Raw genomic sequence first — 17,307 nt, 5'->3', positions numbered from 1 at the left:
ATACAATAATTACTGGTGATGGAGGGTTCAGTTCTATTTCTTTAGGTACATTAATGTAATACATTGTTTTACTGGATAAAAATAAAAATGTGGCTTTGTAATTGTGGAAGTTCATTTATTATGGAATTGTTTTCATTTTAAGGAATCAAATATTGAAAAGGCAGGTAAGTTGTTGGGCAGTATACTTTATTTGCCTTACTGAAATATGTTGATTTCAAATCTAGTGTGCAGTAAATTACACTGATATTTCACCCCAACAATAGATTGCAGTATCTATTGGTAAGAGCAACTGTGGCTGCGGGATCGTTGTATGCATTATTGCATAGATGGTTTCTGACCATGGAGTTCTCATGAAAATTAATGGGAGTTTTGCATCTTAAGTCCTTTACGTACCTTTTGAAAAATTTGTTCCCGTCTGCATTCAGTCTGTAACGCGTCTAGCTTTGGCTTCGTTATGCCTTCTGCTGTGAGTGTGCCATGTAGAAATTAAAGGTACATAAACTTTCATGCACATTGAGAGGTATGTGACGGCAGTATGACACAACTGCAGGGATGAATACCAGATGATGAAAATCTCCAGGAGAAGATGACGACAGAATGCCAAGATAGTGCTAAGGATGAAACTAGACCGACACAAAGGTGAAAGATGCCACCTCTGCTGACTCTTTGCAGTCTCAAGGGGAAACCAAAACTGCATTGCCGTGGCACAGTGCAACTGTATTGACCCTGTTGGTAGATCAGAGGTTTCTTTGGTAAAGTTTGTGTTCGCATATGGAATTCACAGATATGGAGCAGATGGAAAGAAAACGGAGCTGTAACTTAGGCACAGTATTGATGTACATTTCTTATTTTCATGAGTTAGATCACTCATTGGTGACAGACTTAACTGGAAATGAAACGTCGTGTTCAGGTATGTTTGTATTAATAACAGAAAATGTTCAAAGGATTCAAAAGAAATTACATGACTAAACTGGAGAGATGATGACAGCGATCCCCGATATCTGTCTTTCCAGAGCAATATACCAGGGCTACGAACTTGCTCAGAACCTGTTTGTTTGTTGAATCCATCCTTACCAGTAGGAAACTCTCAAATGCACTAAAGTTTCTCATGTAATCATTATATCTCATAAACAGAATAATTAATTGATAGTTTTATTTTCTTCTTTGGCTAGATACAAATGCAGATATTTCTGTGTGTTTCCTTAGAGTTAATATGCTTGTTTATTTAACAAACTGTAAATTGCCCATCAGTATTTTGTTGCAAGACTCACATTTTTTAATATTGATGTAATCCTTTAATTGTTAATGTATCTGTAGTGCGAAGAGGGATAAGTGAGACATTTGCAGTCTGAGTGCAAAAAAATTTAACAGTCCAATAATTATCTCCTCTGAAGTCTGAGTAGACAACATCAGATCAAAGTTAGTTACATCACATGGTACCAAGATGCTTTTGATCTTTTAAATAATGAGGCTATTTGCAAGAAACAGAGTGTGTTTCACAATGGAGTTCCTGTTAGTTCTTTTAAAGAGCTAAAAATAACCCCTTCTGTGTTGGACATAGGCCTAAAATTGCAAGAGGCAAATGAATTTGCAAGAAGAGAATGTATTTTGCTAAATTTTAATGTTGCATTGTGGCCTTTTGGCAATATTTTAGCCACATCTCCCTGTGTAATGAAAATTAAAAGGTCCGGTGCAGGTTACCTAGTTACTGTATAAATCATCTGCGTACTCAGTAGCTTTAGAGAGCTTAGTGTTTAAACAAATGTTTCAAGATGATTAAATGTGTTAACCAGTGTCAGCTACAATTATTTTCTGTTTTCTGGCTTTCAGAAGTGGATTTTGGGCTTGTTCCCTTTTGGCCTCTGAAGGGTTTGGCTTTTTTTTATATAGCTTTTTTGTTTCGTGTCTTGTAAAGCGGGACTGAAAGTCTGCTTAGCTGTTTTAGCAAAGAACCCCCCTGCCCCAACTCCATAAGTGTTCTGGAAGTGAGATAAATCCAGAAAAAAGTTTTCCATACCCTCTACCTACTTGTGGGATCTCACTCTGATTGCAGCCCGGTCTGGCGGTGGGATAAAACCCTGGGGTTTTGGGTCCTGGTAGAGATCTAGTTCTATAAATCCAGGTTTCTGTAGGTGGTCATAACTGAACTGATAGATTTGCTTATATGCCATCATTCATCATTTCTTTTTCTTTCTGTTGAGTATTTGGACTATCCCTTATTTGGGTCAAAGACCAAACTATAGCTCTAATAGTGTTGGCGCGGCAGGAGAAGAGCATTGCTGCTTCTGAGGTTGAGAGCTTTGTCAACTATTCTTTGCATAATAATGCATATATTCAGAATTACACCATCAATGCCTTTGAATCAGGCAGCTATTTTTAAACGGATCAAGATTGAGGTAATATATATTTTTTTTTTATCTTCTCTTCCTAAAATGTCCCTTAAGGAGGACCAGAGAAGGGAACAGTTTACCAGTAGTGTTGGGTCAGGAATGCTGGTTTGAGATAATTTTAGGTCATTGCCTAAAGTAAGAGAAAGTAGTAGCAAAAAGCAAAAAAAAAAAAAAAAAAATCTGAAAGACAGTGTTTGCAGAAAAACACTGTTGCTAACTTTTACCGAGCATCCATATGTATAAGCTACAAATGACTGCAATTTGGAAGCATTTTTTTCTATGCAAATGCCTTTTACTAGGGAGTTTTTAATATGAAGTGGTTTTAGCACTAGTTTTGTTTGCCATTGCGGAAGAAAAGCTACATCAAAGGTAAGGCCACGTGAGACAAGTGGCTTATAAAATCACCTAAGTCTTTTTGACAAGAATGAACGATTGTAAGCACCGTGCATCTTGGTCAAATCAGTTTTACTTCTGACTCTGCTGCATAAATTCCTGTAGCAAAATGGTTATTCAGGGATCAAGGTCACGGAAAGCACTGAATAAAGCAGGCATGGATCACGTTGTTGTGTGTGAAGCACTTAGGTAGAGAGTAGTATTAAGAAGGAAGCCTGCATCACCATAACGTGGTTTGACACAGCAATGAAAGCATGAAAAATGAGAAACCTTCTGATGTTTCTGTTGTGAGCGCTGCTTCAGCTGACCTTGCACAAACGCACTAGTCCTGAAATATTTACACAAGCAGTTATAGTCTACTGCTAATGTTAAAAGTCAAACCCAGTGATGTACCCTATTAGCATATACTCATTGAAACATAATTTCCAGAGCTATCCTATTGCCTGTAGAGAAGCAGGCGGATCCTCAGCGGATGGACATTGCAGCAGCTCTGCCGAAACTGGTGAACCCAAGAAAATTTGAGTAACCTGAGGTTCTGTTCCTCTGTGATCCCGCTCCGTGGGGTAAATCAAACTTGCTCGTGTCTTGCGATCTTGTTGAAGAAACCAAACACAGAATAGACTATTTAATTATCCTCTGCTCTGAGTTTATAGTTCTTTATGGAACAGGGCATACGTATACGTGAGCTGGCGCAGTAATCTACAATAAATCTCATGATGGTTTACTTCAGGCAAAAATGAGACAAATGAACATAAAACCCAATCTCTCCCCAAAGCAAAGACTTGCCTCTCTTCCATTTGTTTTCCTGTTAAGTTTCAATACTGAAAAGTTTGGTGTAAACGGAAACATTGATGCCATTCATTATATTTCTTGCAGGTGTAACTTTGAGTCTGTGACGTAGCAACGTAGGTTTTCCATCCCTACAGCTCCTCTGTCAAGTCAAGCGGACAGAAGTGTCCAATCTGTTGTTCTTAAGCCCTTTCCCAGAAGGTTGATGGAGCTGAGGTATCTAGCTCTGAGATGAGAGAAAATTAATGGTTCTGTCACCTGAAAATATGAAAGTCAAATATTTAAATTAGGCTTTGGGAAGAGACTTCTTGATCAGGGTATCAATGTGGGACAGGCAACCCAAACTGTTGGAAATACTGGGTTTACTTGCTGAAATGTAACCAGGCTTTCGAAGATGAAGGTGTGCTGGACTAGATGGGTCAATAACTCTTTCTGTGTTCACTCCCCTTTATTTAGAGAATTTAAAAAAATGTATTACCTAATCAATAGCATTCAATGGCTTCATAGAAGCCAGTTATATTTTCCATCCAGGAAAAATACATTTGGACAGTGTTTAAAATGAATTTTATGCAACTGAAGCTGAAATATTTCCCTTTGAAATCATTTATCTACCATTGCATTGCTAACGGGGAGCATGGTACGGTCGCACAGTGCTAAATACAAGTAGTTACAGTAAAATAATGTTAGGGGGGGTACCCTCTAGCTGATCTCAAAACATTAGCTACTCCCTTCAAGGATTTTTTTTTTTATACTTAAGAAATTAAAAATCACAGTACTAGAACTGTGTAACCCTATGACAGAATTGATGAATTCTGGCACTAACGGGGGTCTCTGCTGGCACAAACAGTAAACTGTAAAGCACCGCGTAGTGCCACAGGTTTTCTGCGGTAAAGCTGGCTGAGCCCTGGCAGGTTTTTACTGTAAGTTCCTCTGTTTCTCTTGACCTCAGACTTGTTTTGCTTTCTGGAGTGGTGCAACTGAAAAGAGGAAAAACATAAGGGTGGCAACAGTTTCAAAGGGTGGTGGGGGGGAAAGGGGCTGTCCTTGCTGAGAGCGGTGCGTGAAGAGTATTTTATTAATAGGACGCTTGAAGATGGGGTACAAGATAGCATATGCATAACTAAATGCCTGGCGCTGCTGCAGTCGTGCTGAGTCAGGGCAAGTATTGGAATCAGCAGAGTTTTGCAGAAATTTTTGCAGTTTTCTTTTACGTGTGAAGACGCTTGATGCTCTGATGGATTTTTTTTTTTCTTTTAAATATATCTTAAACTACATAAAGCAGTGCAGCCAAGCGGTCCGAGCAGAATGACTGACTTATCGGGCATCCTCAATGAGTCAAGAAACTCATGTCATGACTGAATGCCCTTGAGGCAGACAAAATATTTGAGTAGGCATGAGTGCTGACATCTCTGCTGCAAATTTAAAGGTGATGAGACTATTATTTTTTTTTTCCCTTTTAAGCAGTGTTATGTTAATCTGTGGAGCTTCCTATCGGAGTATAGCTTTGGGACCAACAGATTTGTAGATTGAGTCAAGATTTGGTATTGTTTTATTGGATATGAGCACATTGAACAACATAGAAAATAGGATTTCAACAGTCTCTCTTCTGTGTGTGTGGCTTTTATATATATAGACAGAAGATATATATATGCATATCTATATTTATATATATTTTTGTGTGTGTGAACTTCAGGGTTGACTTAATCCTTTGTGGGAAGAAGCATCCACTTCCATATAATAATACAATATAATAATTATGTATATTTATTATATAATAATAGAATATAAGCACATATTATTCTATACCTATTTACCACAAAGTTTCTCCCAGCTTACTCTGCTGTTGATACTGGCTTGTTACTGGCAGTGAGGCTGGACTGGAACGAACAGCAGTCTGATCTTTGCGAATTCCCATACAGTTATTTTTTTTCCAATCCTGTTTAATATCTTGTTTTGCTTTTAGAGCAGTTTGAAGAATTTGTTCTGAGTGATTTTCCTTTAAATGGAGTCTGTGAATAATGAGGTGAATGCCTACTCGCAGGTAAAGGGAAGCTCATCCCTTTAATCCCATGTGCGATTGAAGGACAGTCAGCTAATTTTTATTGCCATGGATGGAATGGGAGTCGAGTGCCGAATTCAGACCATTCTGGAAATGTAATTCTTGTCAATGCATCAAGAGTATCAAATGCTTACTCAGCACCTGACACTTGTAGAAAGTACTCGAGTGAAACTCCAGTGTTGCCATTTTCTGCTAATGGTGTTTAAATTCAAGCCTATTAAAAATAAATATACCTACCGAGCTCTGTGATACCGATGCTCACTTGGCTGATCCATAGGAAAATTGCTGTGTCTGGTTATGTTCTACAGGTTTATGTTTAAGGGAAAAAATATTCATACAGAAATCCCTTTGAATCCAAAGGCGAATGAATGTTGGAAAGTTAACTATACCAGGTCTATGCATAGTCTGACTTTTAAACTTTTAATTGTGTGGATCAGCCTGCAATAGTTGCAGAGATACTCTGCCAAATAGCTTGTTAAAGAAGCTATTTTCTCTCTGACAAGGGAGCTTTTCTGCTGCCAGAAACATCGAGTGCGTTGGTGTGTTCATGTGCGGAGCCATCGTGGTGACCGCGGGCTGATTTCCTGTAGGGGCCACGGGGAGAGGAGTGCCGTGCACGGTCCTGCCCGTGTAACTCTTGAATATAGCATGGGACCAACAGAGATGTTCCCCATCCCAACAGGCGATGGCACAGTTTGCTGTCCCAGCTACCTACTTCAGCCATCTCTAACTTAAGTTTTCTATTTTGGCTCTAGGCTCTGTAGGGCTTTGCATAGATTTCTTAAGATTGGTTTTTGCTTATGGGCAAAGGTGCTAAATGAGATTTAGAGAAGTGCCTAAATAACTTTGGGAGCCAAGTCTGACCCTGAGCAATACTGAGAAGCTCCTTACCCTTTGGAGATAGAAATCTTTGTTTTTTCTGTTTGCTTGCTTGCTGCTTGGTTTGTTTTTTTAAATACGACCTTGAGTAACATGCCGGGGGGAGCTGTGAATCTTGTGTGCAAACGTTACTGTTAACGCGGGGTCAGTGAAGTGTCTTTGGCATCAAAATGTGGGTTAGCTGTTGTGGGTCAGCTTGACCTTCAGTGAGGTTTGGGAGCTGAAGTGCCCGTTTGAGAATCTCCTTCGTAGGTCTAATGCACTTTTCAAAATTTTACCACCAAATATCTCCTTTTACCACTAAACATCCCCTTTAAAATTGTGTTGTACAGAAGGTTTTTGAACAGTGTTGATATGGAAAGCTCAAAGTGGAGGATGTGGGTCTTTTGCATTAGAGGTAGTGGGAAAAGCTTAGCTTCAGTGATAGGACTGAGCCATATATGACACCAGAAGACCTATACCTGCTATTTCACCAACTTTTAATGTATATTGGTATTAAAAAAAAATACATATTTTCTTTATAAATTCTCTGTTTTTAAAAGCGCTAGCATTATTACTTTATAACTGTGTAATTGTTGCATTACACTAGTTACTGCATTTTGGTATTTACATTTAAGTATGAATTAAACCTCTCTTTTCTGAGCGTTAAACAGGATAAGAAAAACCACAACAAAACCCAGAGAAGAGGTCTATTTTCTTTCACTGTGCAGCTCCTCGGCAATGGCATCTGCTCTGTAGCATCCAGCTGCTTCTGTGAACATCTAATAATGACACTAGGAATCTTTCATAGTATGGTATTATAATTAATATATTAGCACGGTTTAGCACCATGCTCTTGCCAATAAGGGAGAGCATGTTATATGCTTTCCAAAAAAATGGAAAACGATAAGTAAAGACGACACAAATGAAATGAGAGTTTCCCCATATTGCTGGCCGGATTTGAGAAATAAAAACAACAGATGTCGACATACATTTTAAACAGCTTGTTTAAAACAAAATAAAACAAAACCCCAAAACCAACAAAGAAACAAAGCTTTTTTTTTTTTAAACGAAATGTTTTAAACAGAAGGCTTCCTCAGGGAGGAGTGGTTCCCCGTACTTAACCTGACCCTTGGCTGTTGAGCTCTGACTTTCTAGTTTGTTTCTTTGTCTCAGTGGAGAGAAGAGCTTACAGCTGGGTTACTTCTGAGAATAATCCTTTATCTCTTGTACTATAAATTGAGAACTGCATGAATATCTGTTGTAACAAGAGAAGTGGTTTCTTTTGCCCTTGGAGTGATTTGCTGTCTGTTCCCGAGCTCTCCAGAGTACTTTCTGCAGCAAGGTGCTTGAGCGTAAGTCACCCTGGAACTTTCATAAGACAGTCAAAATATGCAGATCTCATTGCAAAGCACACTCACGTCGTTTAAAAATAAATCAGTAACTTCTGTGTCTGCATATTACAGCTTCTTTTAGTTTCCAAAGACGTGTGTGTAGTTTTAAGAACAGGTTGCACAGGCGGTTATCAGGCATGTGTAAATGAAAGCAGATCCTGCTAAGGGGCAGTGGGGTGGACTGTGACTTCTCAGGGTCCCTTCCAGCCTGATTTTCGTCATCCCTTTTATCGTTAGCAGAGTAGTTTTGTTGATGGAGGACAAAACCTTTTTTTTTTTCCTGAAATATCACATCTTTAAAATCAGAGTTAGGGCAGAGTTTCACAGGTAAGAGGAGACTTGTCATCACTGCGCTTACATGCCGTTGTGATTCTCTGTACTCTCTGTTTATAACACGAGATGAATGGCAGCGTTCATTAGACCTTTTTTTGTTCCCTTTGCCTTTTGGCTCTGGTTTGATTCAGTGTGACAAGAATGATTGGCCATCGGTTTGATTAATGGCTATAAAAGGTCCTAAATGAAATGAATGGTGAACTGCACTATGTTATGGAGTAGTTCCCGTTAAACTACATAGTTAACATGAATTAACACAGCTGCTAAAATTCAATTATTAAAAAAGAAGGCAGGAGAGTGTCCAAGACTGAAAAATTTGTTACTCTTAACGAAAGTATCTAGCGCTATTCCCATGACTTTTCCTAGCTTTTGCTGTTTTTCAGATTCCTAAAAGTGTGTTATGTTGGCTTCAGCGGTACGCTTACGGCTCGCTGGGAAAGTATTTACAGCTCACAGTAGTGGCGATCTGTTAAAACCACTTGGGACTTCGAGGCTACTCAGATTCAGCATACGAAGTACGTGTAGTCCAGTTGCGAGGGAGAGGCTCTCAAAAGACTTTTGAACAAATGGTTCTGATTAGTTTAACTGGAAAATATTGAACAGAGCGTAGAGCAGGCTTCCTACGAGGTGGCTGGGTTAATATGTACATTTATTAGCTTAGACAAACAGTTTGCTATGCCGGGGGAAAGAGCGAACTCAATTTAGACACTGGCTGCATCATCGTTCACAGGAACTGCATAAACAAGCTGGCACTGAATTCGCTATGACTGCTAAATAATTGCGGCTTTTGAAATAACAGGATTTCTTTTTTCCTGCTGCCCAAGGGAGATGTTCAACACAAGCACAAGTTCATTTTCATGAGTATATTTAGATATATAGTTACACAGTTAACAGAAAATCACTTTTGTTCTTCCTGTAATTCCGTATCTTATTGCAAAGTCTGACTATAACGTGGTCCTGGACTCCAGAAAAGCTGCTGAAGTGGCGAAGTTCTCCAGTGGAGAATGAATGCAGCCAGGCAGTGCGTGGTGATAGTATTTATTATATACACACAGAGGCACTTAAAATTTCGGTGAAATGCCAACTGCACTGAATATTAGCCCCAGCGGCAGCGTGATGTTGAGGATACCGACGGCATCACCCGAGCAAAGCTTGCTTTATCCTCAGCTATACAGCAGCTACAGGCATTTGAAACAACCACGGCCCATCAGGTGGGAAGGGCTAGGAACAGTAGAAGCACATTCAGTCAAAGCCAGATTTTAAAATGTGCAGCATTTCTAACATACTTTAAATAACTTTGACTTAAGTTAGTTTTGAAGGACTTGTATGGCTGACATCTATTTTTCTTTTTTTACTCCCTTTTAAACCTTGGAGAGGTGTATTAGGTATGCACAGCATGGGGTTTGTGAGCAACATTTTCTCACAACTTACCTAATTAAAGCATAGCTGTAGGGCAATTAGACACAACCATGCGTGTTTTTAACCACCTTTTTATACATAAGAGAAGAAATCATGAAAACAAATTTGTTTTCATGGAGAACGTTTCTTCCAAATTAACTCGGAGGTTTGTAAACTGGAGTTGAACTGATACTTAAAAATGCTGGAGCTCATAATGTGTTGGCAGCGGTTGAGTTCAGTATCTTGTCACGGATGATACCCAAGAATTGAAGGTAAATCTGTGCAGGAGCTCCTCTTTTGGGCGCTTTGAACCTGAGCTCTGGATCAGAATGAACTTGAAGTAAAAGTTCACTGCAGGTGTTTATAAAACTGGACAGAGAGGCGAGCCTTAAAAAAATAAATGAGTAAATAAGCTTGCATATTTTGGTTCTCCATGAGTTTTGCAAAATTGTGAATGGAATGGCACAGACTGCTGAGATGTGTAGTGCTGAGATTCACACGGGGTTCAGGTTTGGGGTAAAAGGACTTGACCCTCATTGCTGTGATGATAGTCTGTCTGCGTGATTTTTTTTCTGGGAACTTTTGTAAATAGCCAGAACAAGAGAAGAGGAAAAATAATATAAATATTTCATTCAAACCATTGTCCTTATTTGCATGCAATTTTGGGGAAGAAAGAAGAGAATTGAGATGGGGGGGAGCTCTCGTTGCAATTTTTAAGCTGTTTCCCTCTGGTCCTGGTAGACAGCCATGCACAGAAAGGAAAAGCACAGCAAAACCAGAAAATGCAGCTTTTCTTTGTGGTTCTGACCTGTTACTCATACCCTCTCTGGGTAGGACCGTACTGCTCTATCCATCATTGAGACCCTTGTCCAAGTGTCAAGCTATTTTTAAAATATTTATTTTAGCTGCCTCTTTCAAAGCAGAAAAGATCATTAGAAAAGATCGGCTGTTTGGCCAAGCTGGACTTCTGAAGGATGGGTAGAAGGAGGGAGGGGAAGGCTTGAGGATGGAAAAAAGCAAACCCACAGAGGTGAGGAAAGACCCACAGCGCTTTTGGGAACAGCAGGTCTGGTTTTTAGGTGGTGTTTGGGATGGAGCTGTGTCTCCTCTCAATATTTAGGGTATTTCTCAGGCTCCCAGCTCATTGGCGTCATTCTGGAGCTGGAGGCCGAGGGGAACGTTAGCACACTGGCAGTTGGCCCATGAATCCAATCTTCCTTCCAAAAGAATGTCTTCAAAATAGGTCAGTCCAATAATCTGCATTTCTATTACTTTTTCCACCAAATTTGGCTTAGTAAATTGTGTGTCTGCAGCCCTGTTTACCAGAATGCAATTAGCACAGTCTTGCAGCACTGTGAGCTGGGCTCGGTTTTGTTAGGCTAATTTTCATTTCTTTAACTTTTGAACCTGCCTCTTCTAAATTGCTTATTGTACAAAAAATGAGTTGGACTTCTACTGCGTTGAGCTGCTGGAAATGTAGGTCTCCGCAAAACAGGATCTGTTTGAAGTCTGAAAATTAATCATTTATTAATAGGTGCATAATAAAATTGTATTAATTTCAGCTAATATCTTTTGTTCCAAACAGAGAAGTCTCAGAGGCTGCAGGTTGATTAAGTTAGCAGGGGGCCTGTGGCAACTTGTGTTTATTTTTCCTTCCTCTATCTTTAAATATTGGAAAAGTGTATTCATTCATGGTGCAGATGCTTTTGATACGTAAAGCAAGGGAAGTTTTAAAACTCAGTTATGTGAAATTGTCAAACGCTGTTGAGCGGTGTATCTTTTTTAAAACAGCGGTTTGAATATTTTTTTCAATAGCTTTTTGCTCAGTTGGTTCGCTCTAGTCATCTTTTTTCCTTTCTTTTACCTTTTTTTGTTTTTACGTTCCTACCCATGTATCATTTGCCTAAATCTTCAGTCTCTAGTTCACACTAATTTGCAACATGGGAGATTTCTTTGGTCATCTCTATGCACCAGCCCACGGACATCTGTCTAGTAAATATGCTCTTTAATGTGAAGTTATTTCTTCTGTGACCTCTTCAAAATATTTAGTTATTTAACTTCCATTTTCCTGTTCCTCTCCCCACCGATTTGTACGGATTAACTGAAGAAGAGGTGGCTATTACGTGCAAAAAGTCTACTTTGTTGAAGATAACAGAAAATGATTCCCTTTAAAGAAAAAGGGAAGTAATCTTTTTTCTGTTGAATCAGGTTGTTAGGAAAAAGAATGTCATTCTGCAGGGTAGGAGAGGATATGGAGGTAACTGCCAGACCGAGCAGGCTCCTGCTGGACACCTCATGTGTCATCTGCTCCGAAAGGACTTTCTGAACTCCAAGGACGGCAGGAGAGGCAAAGCCCTTCAGGAGAAAGCTCGGCATTTCTTGCATGCAAATGCAGAGGATTGCAGGCCAGCAGCTTGTATACAGCTCTATCCAGACTGTCACTGTGCCTTGTAACTAGGGAAGCCACAACTCAGAAAATCTCTTTTCGGTGCCCGCCTACACAAATCATTTCTTGAGGGACCTTGGACAAGCCACTGCTCCCTGCTGTTTCCCCATGTAAAAACCTGATGTCCTTTGAGAAGTGTAAGATGTGACTTATTTTGTGAGCCTGGATGCTGTAATAACTACTCTCTACTGATAAAACGATAAAAGAACTTGGTCATTTTCTTTTGCAGACAGTAGCTGTCTGGGGTGCAATAAGATGTGATCTTTGGGCCCTAGGCTGGAGCTGGAGGCTGCAGTGCTGCCCTGGTGTGAAGCGTTACGCAAATGCTGCTGGACCGCTGTCGAGGCCAAGCTCGTGTGTCGCAGGAAGGTTAGGAGAAGCATCTGAAAGATGCATTTAGGGAATAATTATAAAGATAGCGGGAGCTGGGCGAGAGCAGAGCCCTGGAAACCACCGAAAGATGAAATTTCAAGAGGAGGAGCATGGCCGACAGTGCTGGAAATCATTGACAAGATTTGTGGGCTAGAAATAGCTTCCACAGTCGCTTTTCAGCAACTGAAAATTAATATATCAAATTATTTAGGAAACGAAACGTTTTTCATATCAGACTGTCTGTATGATATTTTGAATGCTTGAAATGCTTTCCTGGATGTATCAGTTGATTTGCCTGGACCTTGCTCTGCTGTTCCCAATGGAAGAGCTCTTCATATGGACTGACAAATACGAAGAGGATTTAGCATTTTCCCAGTGAGGGTTTGGATTTTGTTTTATTTCTTAAACTTGCAACTGAAACCATAAAAACCATCTTCTAAAGAAAAAAAAAAAATCAATTGTTTTAACGTGGGTGGCGTGGAGAATGTACGGGGGTAAGATGAGGATTAGCCGTTCCCCTCACCCTTCGGCTTTGGCTGTAAGGTATAATAGTTAAAACTTGATGCAGGTTACTAGTAATGGGACATCGCTATGGTCTTGCATCCAAACGCTATAATTTTGTAGGAGGTAGGAGGTAGGAACTGCTCTGCCTCTGTGGCCTTTCCTCGCGCAGTGCCAGCAGGTCCCCTGAAGGACTCGGGGCTGACCCTGCTTTGTGGGTGCTGGTTGTCGCTCAGCCTCGGGACAGTGGTGGGAAGCCTGCGAAGCTGCCTCGCTCTCCGTGAAAGGCTTTATTTAGCACCATAGACAAGCGCAAGTCATATCTGTAAAATAAAATCATCCTGTGAGCATGTTTATGCAAACCCTAGGGGACCGGTATACTAATATGTTACTACTGCTAAATGTAGATGGGGATAAGTCACTATTTTTTGTCTTTTCTGGTGGTGGTGGTTTTTGGGGCAGTGGAATGGCGGGATGTTGTTTAGGGTTTTTTGTCCCAGCGATGTTCCTTTAACAGCTAATACTGAGAAAACTAATTTTCTGTATTAGACTTGACTTTTAGCAGAGCCAGTTCAGATCTTTTTTGTATCTACTGTTGCATTTATTCAAAGTTCTCTCTTTAAGAGCCTTCATGTCCCGATTGATTAGTCGCTTTGCAAGGTGTCACAGTTTCGCTGCTCCCCAGCTATCTGTTGGGAGTTACTAACTGTGACCCGAAACCCCACGGGCTCAGCACCACTGGAACCATGGCCGGGTTAGCGCAGGGGGTGTCCACGTTCCTCTGTTTCCCGGTGACCTTCTAGCCATTCCCAGTGGAAACCCGAGGGGCATGGTTTGGCTAACTCACGAAAAGAGAAGATATTCTAAGGAAGCTATCTGAGAGAGATCACGCCGCATCCCTATGGTTTTACACAACCAAAATATCCACGGAGATCAGCGGGAGCCTTGTTTGTATCAGACCTGCAAGGTCTGAATCTTTATCTTCAAAAGAGAGGGATAAAAACTCTGAGCAGCTTATACATGTGTGTGATAAGAGCATCTTTGTGAGGTGCTCTTGGATAAAAGCTCTTTTTCAGAGGAAACCGCTATCTAACGTAGTCTCTTTTCCCTTTTTCCTGCTTTTCTGTTTTCCCGTTGCCCTTCACATAGCATGCACTTTGCATTCGCCTTTGGCCCTGGCAAGTTCTTTTCTAAAAGCAGAAATGATATTTATACAGCGTTTGTAATTAAGTCTGCTTTGTGTCTTTGTTGTGCCACATTATCTTCAAATGCATCATTGAATCCAATGTTGAATGTCTCTTTGGCTGCATATCTTTTTTTTTTTTTTTAATGTGGGGCAGCAGACTGTTAACTTTGCTTCATCTGCATTCAAAACAAAATGAAACCGAGGAGGAAGAAGGAACAGCTCAGCCGAGGAGAGAAGGATTAGCAAGCAGGGCAGTGCTAAATCCTGAGGCTCATACTTTGCTCATCCCTGCACATCAGTTCTGCAACTCTAATAATATTTCACAGGACTGCTTCTCTCGGGTCCGCGGTGTCAATCAACTAGTAAATCAGAAGGAATGGGTCCTAGATGTTCTGGTTAGGGAGAGAAGAGACATCCCCACCTTATTCCCCCAGGGTTTAAGGACGATGAAGTGTCTTCCTTGTCTTCAGTGTGCAGATGGGGAAAGGGAAGATTTGGTTTTCTTCTTGCTGCCTTTCACTTCAGGGAGAGAAAAGGGGAATTACGCCCTGCATACGGACCTCTGCTGACCGCTCCTGGCTTCGGCTGGTGGGAGGATGGTGTTAACTAACTGGATCATGTCTGGAGAAGCAAGAATTGCTTGTAGATTGTGTCTAGCGAAGCAAGAATGCAAATTGCCTAGGTGAATGGATATTTCAAACTTCTGATTTAGATTTAATGTTCCTATCCTTAGCGTATTGGATATAGAAAACTTGGGAGGAGTACTACAGATTTTTCCCTTATAGAACAGCGTTTTGTCCTTTCACTCTTAATACAAGTGATTGCCACGATATCTGGGCGTATAAAAACAAAGCATTATAGTATCTGGATGTCAAAAACAATACTTGAAAATTCATAAAGAAACCCTTTATTTTTTTTAATGCTTCATCTTTGGTTCAAGAACCTCAGCCTTTTATAACAAAATTAAACCTAATTAGCAAGTCCTTAACCTTTACAAAAAAAGATAATTACTTTTTTCTAAAATCATAATTATAAGGGCATATTCATTATTTGTGGATTTATTAGACCTGGAAAATACTTCTGCAATAACAAAGATGCAGAAAAATTATTTTCTTAAGAGAGTTTTCTCACTTTTTTTTAAAGTTGAGCCTAGCAGAGCTGAGCGCTTTGCAGATCTTGTTCTCCAGTGTGTTTCACACCTTGGAAAGGGCCCTTATTTTTAGGTTTTGTGATAGAAAATTCATCACTGCTTTAGCGGTAGAGATGCACACATGTATAACAGCATGCTTCTTGACACACCAGCGTGTCTGTCCTCCTTTTGTTAGTTCTGTGCTATTGCTACTATTGCAGTGATTTGCTTTGTATTTGTGGCTGTTGTTGCGTATAATAAAACAAAGAAAAATGCAGTTTAGCCCCCAGGTTTCTAGAGAGAGAAAAAAATCAGGAAGCTTTCTGAACTCTTCATTTTTTATTTTTTTTTTAACAAGGAGCTGCTGAAAATATAATTTCAATTAGCAAGTTGACCAAAATAAATTTCACAGGTACCACGGTCATCTTCAATATTTTGCAGTAGTTTTCTTTATAAATCGTGAGTGCTGCTATTGAAAGGAATGCATGGAAACATCTGTCCTTTTATTTTATTAGCAAACATAATATTAACAAAAGCTGGATTCGGATCGGAAGAGCTGCTCTAACAGGTTTGTGCAGTGGCCCCTTGTGCTGCATTGCAGTAAGGGCAAGCGGAGACTTCACTTTACATGCCTGGCTACCAGCTTTTGCTCCAGGTCAGTACAGGTTTCCCAAAGGTCCTGTGAGATATTTGCCCACATCTCAAATAATTTTGGATGTTACGGATGATGCTTGATGCCTGTGTCTAGATACGTGGTTCCCACCTTTATTCATCGGCAGAATTTTCCCCAAAATGATGCTTGTTGCATTGGCTCTCATTCACCTGCTGACACGGAAATGTGTGCCCTACCTGTGTGGGTCAACCCCCCTGCCCAGGGTTGCAGTTTGAACACTGCACTTCGACCTGGACAATTGCAAACTAATGATAGCTTCAAGGGAGAAGACATATAGACCCATATTTCCCTGCTCAGCTGTTCCCTCTTGGTCTGGAAATAGTAGAGAGCGAGCTGCAGGTAGCAGCCTGGCACTGCACCACGGCCACGGCTGGGGTACGGGTGCTGGCACGCAGGCGTTGAGCTCTGAAAAGGGATATGTATTTATATCCAGCACACCCTGTCTCATCCAGAAGGATAGTGTTAATTCTTCCAATGTCCTCGCTCCATCTGAAGGAGTGTCTAATCTAAGCAGACTGAATGCAGCTCATGTTCACCTAGGGTTATTAGCTAGCGTATATGGTTTATATTCATCTAAATAAAGCTGCGTCATGCTGTTAAACCTCCATACAAACCATGTATCCAGGGCAAATAGAAATGGATTACAGCTAAAAACTTCTGCTGGAAGTTGGCAATCCAGGTAGATGGCAACTTAAAATATGCGATAAATCAAATGCTGGTATCGTAGCTTTGAAGTAGCTCTCTGTCTCGCTCCCTTTATATAGAGAAGAGGTTTAAATACTGTGGCAGTTTTCCTAGAGCAAGTACCGAAAATGCCATTCACTCCCGAGGCAGCCTGGCCAGGCACCAGGAGGGTGCTCGGGGGTGGCACCCGCATTAGGGGTGTCCTGCAGAACATGGCGTCACGTGAATCTGAGAGAAGGGGGTTCACCCCGTGCACCCCTGAAAAAGCTATTAAAATCTCCTTGGAAAGAAGGTAAAGGTTTTCTCATATTTACATTGGTGGAACAAGGGTTTCCAGTTCTCTGTGGGTTGGCTGAACTAGTGATGGGGAATTAAAATTACTAAGTTCCTGGAATGCAGGTGTCTGAGATTGCAGCTTTTAAGTTGTCTTTCAAATACTTGAATTGGGGTCGCACAAAAAAGACCAAAGTTCAATCCCTGAGAGGCAAATAAGGGCTGTGGTTGATCTTTTCTTTTTTTTTTTTTCTTTTTTTTTCCTCTTTACCTGCCTGGAGTTTTGAGGTTTTAATTCATGTTACATCCCATAAAGTGCAAAGCATTTCTAAGGATGACGAGTGTGGTAGCTTGCTGCATGTGGAAGTGTTCAGAGTAATAGAGGGAGTTGCACTTTGCTTTTGTTTACATCTGATTTAGGTACAGAAT

General features: G+C 40.5%; 1 protein-coding gene across 1 annotated transcript in view; it reads left to right on the top strand.

Annotated features, from left to right (window-relative positions):
- LOC143172797 (netrin receptor DCC) overlaps positions 1–17,307 on the top strand; it is a 579,706-nt gene that overhangs the window by 286,715 nt on the left and 275,684 nt on the right. The gene's annotated exons all lie outside the window — the stretch shown is intronic.

This window comes from Aptenodytes patagonicus, chromosome Z (genome assembly GCF_965638725.1).
Source record: "Aptenodytes patagonicus chromosome Z, bAptPat1.pri.cur, whole genome shotgun sequence".
Classification (NCBI taxonomy): domain Eukaryota; kingdom Metazoa; phylum Chordata; class Aves; order Sphenisciformes; family Spheniscidae; genus Aptenodytes; species Aptenodytes patagonicus.
The sequence above is the reverse complement of the archived record's forward strand: the minus strand, read 5'-3'. Positions and strand labels throughout refer to the sequence as shown.